This window comes from Symsagittifera roscoffensis, chromosome 10 (assembly GCF_963678635.1).
Source record: "Symsagittifera roscoffensis chromosome 10, txSymRosc1.1, whole genome shotgun sequence".
NCBI classification, from domain to species: Eukaryota; Metazoa; Xenacoelomorpha; order Acoela; family Convolutidae; genus Symsagittifera; species Symsagittifera roscoffensis.
The window spans coordinates 18,320,494-18,329,379 of record NC_087071.1 but is presented as its reverse complement, the minus strand read 5'-3'; positions in this window follow the sequence as shown (position 1 = coordinate 18,329,379).

The following is an 8,886-nucleotide window of genomic DNA, read 5'->3' as shown; positions in this document are numbered from 1 at the left end:
AAGCAGAGGTTTCCGGATTTTTGGTCTATAACTTTTCTGAATACTCTAATACAATTAGCTTTATCGATAACTAGTTTTTCTAATTTACTTGTTTTAGAGGCTTAGGCGCTAGCTGTGTGTCAACGCTGGTATGGCAGGATCTGAAGCATGAGCGTAGAGCCTGAGAGTATTTCTGGTTAGCCCCGTTTTTAAGCTATTTGGAAGGTCCGAGTGGTGTGTTGCGATTTCCTTTATCACCAGACGTAAGTTCCTTCATAGCCCCTTCACTAGAGCTAAGTTACGTTTTTGTTGCGCACAAACATTCGTGGCCTTCGCAAATTCCTCCAGTGCTTTATACGGCTCGCTCTCCGCAACTTTTGAGCCAACCAAGAACATAGGGTCAAATTTGGGTGACTCGTGAGATCTGGAACTGCCGCGAAGAACCACTTCAGCTCTGTCTTGGCTGTAGTCTTTGCTCGCGGTCTGCACAAGAGTCAACAAGTTCATCTTCAGTCCTTGAGCTAAATCATCATAGATTACAATGTTAATAACTACTTGGAAGAATTCAATATTAGGTTTGCGACCGTAATGGAGCTCAAAAAGAGATTTCTTGATCACAGAGTGTTTCATTTTTCTAATGTCTTTAAGTATTTGTTGTAGAGTAGATATTAGTTTACCGAAGATATGATCGAGTTTTTCAGTTCCCAATTTCCGTTTAATTTTTGAACCATGCGTTCGACCAAACCATTGCTTCGTTGGTCAGCCACCGGTGTAAGGAAGTCTTTTATCCCCCATTTTTTACCAAACTGACTGATAATTTAGTCTTTGAACCCGGAACCGTGATCCGTTCGAATCGACTGTAGCAAACCGTGAATTTGAATGTATGTTTTAAAAAATTTAAGTAACTTTTTAGCGCTTAACGTTTTCCTAATTAAAAGTGACGGAAACAGGAAAAACCTGTCAATTGCGACTAGCATGTTGACTTTCTTCTTCTTTTTATCAATAATTGGAACTGCAAGATCAAGTTGCAAGTCTTGGTTAGGGGCGACAACTCCAGTAGCGGCTTAAAGGAGTCAGACTTTAAGGTTGATTTTAGGTTAATAACAAAAAGGGTACAATCTTTGCAGTCTGCACAATCTTGATCATTTTTTGATTCAGGAAAGGCCGCCAGACATACTTGGAGCAGACATCATATCCTTTTGTCCGGGGTGCGAGGGGTGAGGACGCGCCAGAATGGCTGAACGCAGCTGTTCCGAGATCGCCAGTTTGATGTCGACTATCACGCAGTTCACAGATGTTGACAAGGGCTGCCTTGTTCCAGAATTGCGCCATGTATCTCCAAGTTTGTTGAACGAGGAAATATCCTTATTGATGATAGCTTTTTTCATTGGACGCAGGAAACGCTCATCCTCCGTAATTTCGGCCAGTAGATCCGCATCAAAGAGGCCGGCCAAACCCCGAAGGCTTTTTGTTATTGATAGTAAACACCCTCACCTAAGCAGATGCTGGTATCCATGCTCGTTTGGTGAGATAATTTCGCTTGAGGTTTTCGATGAACTTTATCAGCCCCTCCTTTCGGGCCAACGAGCGGTCTGCCACTAATCAGTCCCGGGAGGCAAGTTCGCGGGTTTTCACTCGGTGGCGAATGAGTTCACTACTGTTACCACGGGCAGTAGCTCGAGAGCGATGCGAGCTAGGGTCAGCAGAAGACCTTATCATGCTGGGGCGAGGAAAAAGAGGAAAATTTGACGAGAACTTCTCGACAACTTTTGTAAAATATTTTGCTCGAGGGCGTTATCGAGAAGATTGGTCGAGTTGGTTGAGGCATTCATTGGATCCGTATTTCTGTCTGTATTCATTTCAAGAAAAATTAGTCGAATATGAGAGCAAGTGGAAAATTATCTCCTGCGCCACCCGATTTTGAATATGAAGAGGGATTTTTCTACCCTTTAATTGACGAGGGATTAGAGGTACTTTGAAGTTGGTAAAAACGTTATGACTCTTTGACCAAGCTAGTCGATTGAAAAACTGAGCGTATTTTTTGGTGAAGTGATTTCGCCAATACACAGCAATTGGGCCCAGGATTGCCTCTTCAGTTACTAAATCAACCTATGATCTCTTTGTTTGGGTAGTAGCTATCCCCAATTGCGGGTGCAAAATCAAGCAGATTGCGAGTGCGGTTTTCCGACACCAAGAACGACGCGGCGTTCACTTTCCAACCGGTGGTTGAGAGCGGGATTACAATCGTGCCGTACATTGTGTTGGGCAATCGGTTAAGAAATGATACGGGGCTACCCATCTCCACGGTGGAGTAAAAAAAATCTTCTGCGAACGGAGTTGTATGCTGAGTCTTCGTGGCTTAGCGAAATCAAACTGAAGAAAATTCATGCTTATTATCTCTATGACGTCCTCTACCATATGTACATCGTATCGTGTTCAGGTTCGCTATCGTAATTGACGTCAAAAAATACAATCTGCCATGATAGACGAAGAGGTTTGAATTTGGTTTTCTCACGCTGCATTCGCCTTTTTTTTCGTTTCACGCACAGGTCGCAAATCACCTCCATCGTAGGGCACGACTTTCGATGTTGCAGCAAAAGTAGCACGTCTTGCTGTAGTTGTTTCTCTGCCCCTGTTTTGAAGTGCGGTGTGCAGATCCTCTGCTATAACTAGAACTATTTCTTCCAGAACTGTCGGTTCTTGCTTGACACTGGTTATACCTTTTGGCTGATCATTGTGGGGTAGCAGTTTTCGGAACTGTGCTGAGGTATTTGCTCTCTTCTCACATTCCAACGCTAATTTCAGCGTATTGTCAAAGTTTTCACCAGCCTTGATTAGTTGGCTTTGTGATTCTAGGTCGCCAAGTCGTGCGATGAAAAGATCTTTTAAAGTATCACGCTATTGATCCTGAGGCCAATTGCATAATGCCGCTTGCGCAGAAGTTCGCGCAAAGAAAGAAGAAAATGTATTGTTTTCCAGCATAATAAACTTATTATACAGTTTGATCCGTTCTACCGTATAATCGCGAGCAGTTTGGCACATTGCTTCACACGCATCGTGGAAGTCTTTGAAAGAGCACACATTAAGTTCAAAGTGTAGATTGGAGTCTGTAAAACGTCGCTTTTCTTTCATTTCCGATGGGAAAAAACAGCCTTGATTTGAGGCGAGCAGCTGGCTCATGGTAAAGCCAGTTCTGGGCAATGCAAGGGCCTTTTTTGTCGATGCTCTGCGTTCCCTTCGTCATTTCTCCTAACAGCCGCCTGGTCGCGGAGAACGTGAGTACGGGCCACTGAGTCTTCTGTGGCTGCTGGTGTCTCCGTTTTTGGGAGAGTCTCGTCGGCGATCACCGGCGGGTCAGCCAACACATCGTTTGGGATAATGTATCCTTGAGGCCCACGGCCATGAAGAACTTTCCAATCCAAGATTCCCACAAAAAAGGGGGGTCAACAGAGTATTTGGACCAGAACGGCAGAATGCTTAACAGGTCAGCCCTGCCTTCATTCACAAAAACTTCTGGCTCTACCATGAAATAACCCGCCCAGTACTGACTCAGGACTGAAGGGTTAAAAGCAGAAATCAATAAGTATCATATATAGATATATTATGAGTAGAGTAGATAGATACACTGTATCTATGAATAGATAGAGGTATAAAATAGACGCTCAGTTTAGAATAGGATTGTATCTTGTTAAGAATACCGCTTAACTGGCTAAACGCAAATCATAACGACACCACACTGTGACCGGTTAGATATGGCCTTGAGTAAGGACATGTGAAATAGCGAATACATAAGTGAATACACATGGTCAATAAGTACAAATAGGATATGCGAGGTACCGAATGTCGCCTCATGATAGTATTAGTTCTAAAACGGTTTGTACTGTTTAATATAATTTATACTTTTTAAACTGTTGAAAGTTCCGAACCAATTTAAAATGATATCCTATCAATACCGGAAAAATTTAATTAGACCAATTGTGACTAAATTTACTTTTTTTGTTTTTGAGAGGGTATAAATTGATTTACATCAAACTAAACCTTAATATCCATCTTTTAAGACTAAAAAAGCAGAACTTTCAAGAGACTGATTGAAGTAAGTCTAGATCACTGTTTCACTGACGCAGCATTTTCTTGAGTACTAAATTGCAATCGAAATCTGGATCAAAAAACTTCATTGAAAACCGCTTGAGGCTTCAAAACTGATTTGAATTCTGTTTGGATTAGTTTTGGTTAGTATTGCTTGTGTTTCAGTAGCGACTAATATCCATCTAAAAATACATTTACAATACTTTTGAGACACTTAATTCACTCGGAAAGTTCCTTTATGAAATGCTTTGAATCGACTTGCAATTCAATTTGTATTTTAAAAGTTTTTGTATTTGAAATAATTTTATTCCGCATAGATCTATTTAAGTCGCAAAACTATTTCAAAATGCATAAAAATCCATCAGTTTTTTTTTGAAATTTTGATTTGAGATTTCCTACGTGTCGTTCAAAACGGATATTTCATTTAAAAAAATCAAAGCAGCCTAATATATGGCCCAAAAAGACCCAAATACTCCTGAATAAAAGGGTAAGGGTTGCAAAATAGGACTATAGTGAAAGAAATGATTCAAAAGCTGTTTTGTAAGTGTCAAAACATGGCTGCACATTTCTGAATAACTGAGTTTTTCAGAGTTCTTTGAAGGGCCACAATTTAGAAACAAGTTTTGAGGCTGGCCAAAAATGAATATCAAGAAAATTGAAATTGGTTTTTCATAAATCGTTTCATAAACAAGTCGCTTAACAGGTTGTTTTTATTTTCCGATTTTAGGAGGATTCCGAATGGATTTCCGAAGAGTTTTTTATTTGGTCGCTACAATTACAAATCAAACTTTTTCTGACAATTTTTGCAAATAACTTTTATAGGTTTCTTAAGGGGTTTTTAATAATTTTTAAGGGTTAATTTCAGCTCAACACAGGTTGTTTCAAGTAATTTCAGCTCGACACAGATTATATTCCTTGGCATGGAGCTAGTTCAGTTCTTCAATACTTCGTGTGTTTAAATACACAACATACTACGGTGCACAAATTGAGCAATTATTTTTGTGCCAAAAAAAGTTGGCCTATTTTAAAAAGTGTAAGTTAAGATCAATAGTCATAACTCTATTTACTTCTATTCGTCGTGCCTCTCTGAATTGATTTTTAGCGAGATAAATTGTTCCCTTCTCGAATAATTTTAATTGACCTGCGGTTTAGCACGATCGGGAGTACACTAAAGAAAAAAAGATTTCGCTTAAGTTTTGTCGTCTCGTAATTTTGAAGTTATTGAGAAAATAGTTTGCAAAAACGAATAAGCAAAAGGTTTTAAGCAACAATTTATTATGAAACGGCAAATTTTGATCATCAGATTCTGAAAAGTGTTTTATTTGCGATCTATACTTTCATACGTTAAAATCTCTGGTAAAGCGCCCAATTAGCAACTTCAGCCTTGAACCCTCGAAGCAAAAAAAGTCTCTTTGATTACATTTCTTTAACTAATATGAGTTTTCACCGTAATATAAAGTATTAAACAGCATAGTTGGAATTTTTTTTTTGGTGTTTAAAATTCAAACACGAGCCTTTAAAAAAAATTGCTCAACATAATCTGAATAGAACTTTTAACCCTCATTGCATATTTTAGTGGCAAAATTTAATTTTCAAGCTTTTTATGATATTTTGCTTTCGTTTTTTATATCTCAAATTGATGAAACCTTGAAATTAATTCTTCGGCGAAATCAAGGATATTCACAAAAGCAACGATATATGCCTAAAAAATTTTTTGATGCTTGTATACTAAAATCACAAATGGAGAAGTTTCAATCCCAAAATGCTTTTCCATATAGGTTACTTCGAACTTTTGCGAAGAAGCTTTGATTTTTTGAGGCGGAATTTCTGAATTAAGTAAGTATGAAAATTGTTGTTTTCTATAAACCTATTTGGGCAATAGGTTAGAAAAACTTTTCAAGTTTTTGACAAAAATAGTTATTTTTTAACAAGGATGTAAGTTTTCCATTGTTTTATAGAGGCTACCAAGCAGAGCTTAAGCGTTTGTGATATCTAAGACGCTAAATAAAACGCAAAAAGTTTTGTATTGTGCGGGGGGATACCTTTTGAAAAGAGCTGTCTTGGTGTTTTTCATTTCGGAGAAAGTGAATGAATATTTGTAATCGAATGAATTTGTGCTCGAAATGTTTTTTTTTTGGCGAATTTTAAGCGGTCTCCGAAACAGGTTGCAAACAGGCAGATTAGTCAAAGAACTTTTTCTTTGATTTTTTTGCTGTTTCGGATTGCACTGTACAGCTCAAAACTTTTCCGAACGCTGCGAAGCCTGCTGAGCGACCTTGAAAATGGATCATCATGAAACTCGCTACTTCTTTCTTCGAATTAAAAATGGTCAAATAAACGGTGAAATATAAAAAACTAATGCTTTTGAAGCAAATTTGATTACATTTTCACAAATAATATGGTACCTTTCTAAATTTGAAAATACTTAAAAAGATAAAAAATTAAGCTTTAAATTGATATAAAAAATCTTTGGTTTTGATACAAAGACATAAGCCACGTTTATGGAGTATCCTTTATTTTTATTAGGTTAATGGACCTTATAAAGACGAGACTTTCCAATAAAAAAGGTTGAAAGAAGTCTTTAACTTAGCTCTATGATTTGAATCAGAAAAAAACGTAGGCCGTTTTCTACGTTAACTTTGCTTCGAAAATATTTTTTCAACAAATATTTTCCCCAAGTGGCCAAGATATCTTGCAAAATATCAGAGCAAGCCATTCGGTTTACATTTTCTCATGTTTACTCACGTTTACACTCTTTATTTGTTTTTCTTCAGATTAAAGTTTTGCGCAATCTGCTTAAATATTTGGATTCAACTTAAATTTTGCGGAATCTACTTCAATCATTTGATTATGCATATAAATTTTTGCTGAATCCTTTTACATAACAACTAGCTATATTTGTTTTGTCAGGAATCTGCATCAAAGTTGTTGTGCAAACAAAGGTTGTGTTCCAAATAGTTGTGCGAGGAATCCTCAAACTTTTTGTAACTTGGAACCCAATAACGTTTCGAATATGTTAGTTAAAAGACTTTTCTTTGGATTCTTCTAATTTATACACACCAAAAATGATTCAATAATCCAGTGCACAGTTTGGTGTCGTAATGATGGTTTTTTATCCATACCAATTTCGAATTTTTAACTAGCCAATTTTCTTCAGTTTTTAAAAACATTGTCCAAAAAATAGTGATCTCTTCGGCTCAAAACTAAAAAAAAACAGTGATTAATTTTGAAATATTAAGATACTTTGATAATTGCCATTTTGAGTAATTTAATTATTTTGATATACACTTGTTAACAAAAATAACCACGAAATCAAATTTTTATTTTTTATATTTTTCGGTTTCTTTTTTATGAAAATTTTCCTTCAAAAAGTATGCAAATAACAAAATGATGCTCTAAGCGTCTATTAAGGTAAGAATAATACGAATTTTGCTTATGCGTGGGTTAAACCACGGTTACTGTTTATATTTGGACTCTCGAATACCACTCTTGCTTCAATTTATACATTGAGGCTTGCAAAGAGGTTAATTCAGATCCTTTGCGGTCCGCCGGTGCAAATATTTTGTTAGAATCTAAATTTAAAAAAATGTCCGAAATGGTAAATATATTAGGTTTTTAGAGAGTAAAAATTGAATGAGCGTTTAACTTTGTCCACTAGTGTAGTTCATGCTTTTAACAATCAACCGGTTTCTTAATCCGCTCATAACTTTATTCAATTCAAAAAAGCAATTTAGTTTGTGTTATTTGTATGTTATTAGACGCTTAGAGTATCCATTTGTACTTTGCATTGTTTTTGGGGAAAAGTTTTCAGAAAACAGACACCCGAAAAAGTATCTATTGTTTTTCAAATGTCTTTTGTAAATATAATCAAAAATTCTTGGATGGTTTCAAAAATTGTTTCAAAACAAAGAAAGGCAGTCGGAACATTCATTGGTTCGCCCTGATACTAGCAGTGTTGTTATAATTGAAATTTTAAGATGAATCACAATTTCAATTTGAATATGGAGCAGAAGTCTCCAAACATCACTAAAGAAAAGTTACTTTAATAATTTACCATCACTATCAGACAGATGATCATCTTGTGTGCTAGTCGATTCTTTGTAGTCCCAAGTAATCAGAAGGCTTCTTTTGCACTGAAGCATTTAAAATAAAAACAAACGTAAAATTTTTTTGCAAATTTCAATTTGTATAGTTTTTGCGACTTTCAAATATTTGCAAAATTTTTTTTCATTTTTTATAGATTTTAAATTTCTCATGAAAAAGTAATAGTTTTTTTTAAAACAAATTGGTCTATATTTAATCGTTTTTGGGAAGAGCTGAAGTCTCAGAGTAAGAATCTATTTTGCTTTACGGACCTTTTTCAGTTTGTTCAGCGGCCAAGAAAATTATTCGGCGTCTGATTATCAAAGAAAAAATGATATCACACTTGGTGAAAGCGTTTATTCCTCGCCCGATGTTTTTCTCTTTTTACATAATTTTTATAGGAAAAATTGCACGAATCTCCCAGTGGTGAGAACTGGGTTCTTCCTTCCCATGAAAAATAGCAAGTGCTTGAAACCAAAGAGGATACTTTTATAGTGTGATACGCAGTCTAGAAACGTTGGTCATTTTTAAGCCAATATTCTCCACTTTGTACTTTCAAAGAAAACAATTTTGAAAATTGCACGTTTTTTAAAAAAAAATTCAGGATTATAAAAACTAATACGTTTTTCATCTTAGTGTTGCCCATTAGTTTAGTAGTAGAGGCTATTGAATTAACCAATTGAATTTCGAGAAAATTTCACCTTGAGATGCTTCGACCCATGGTTTTTTTTATAAAAG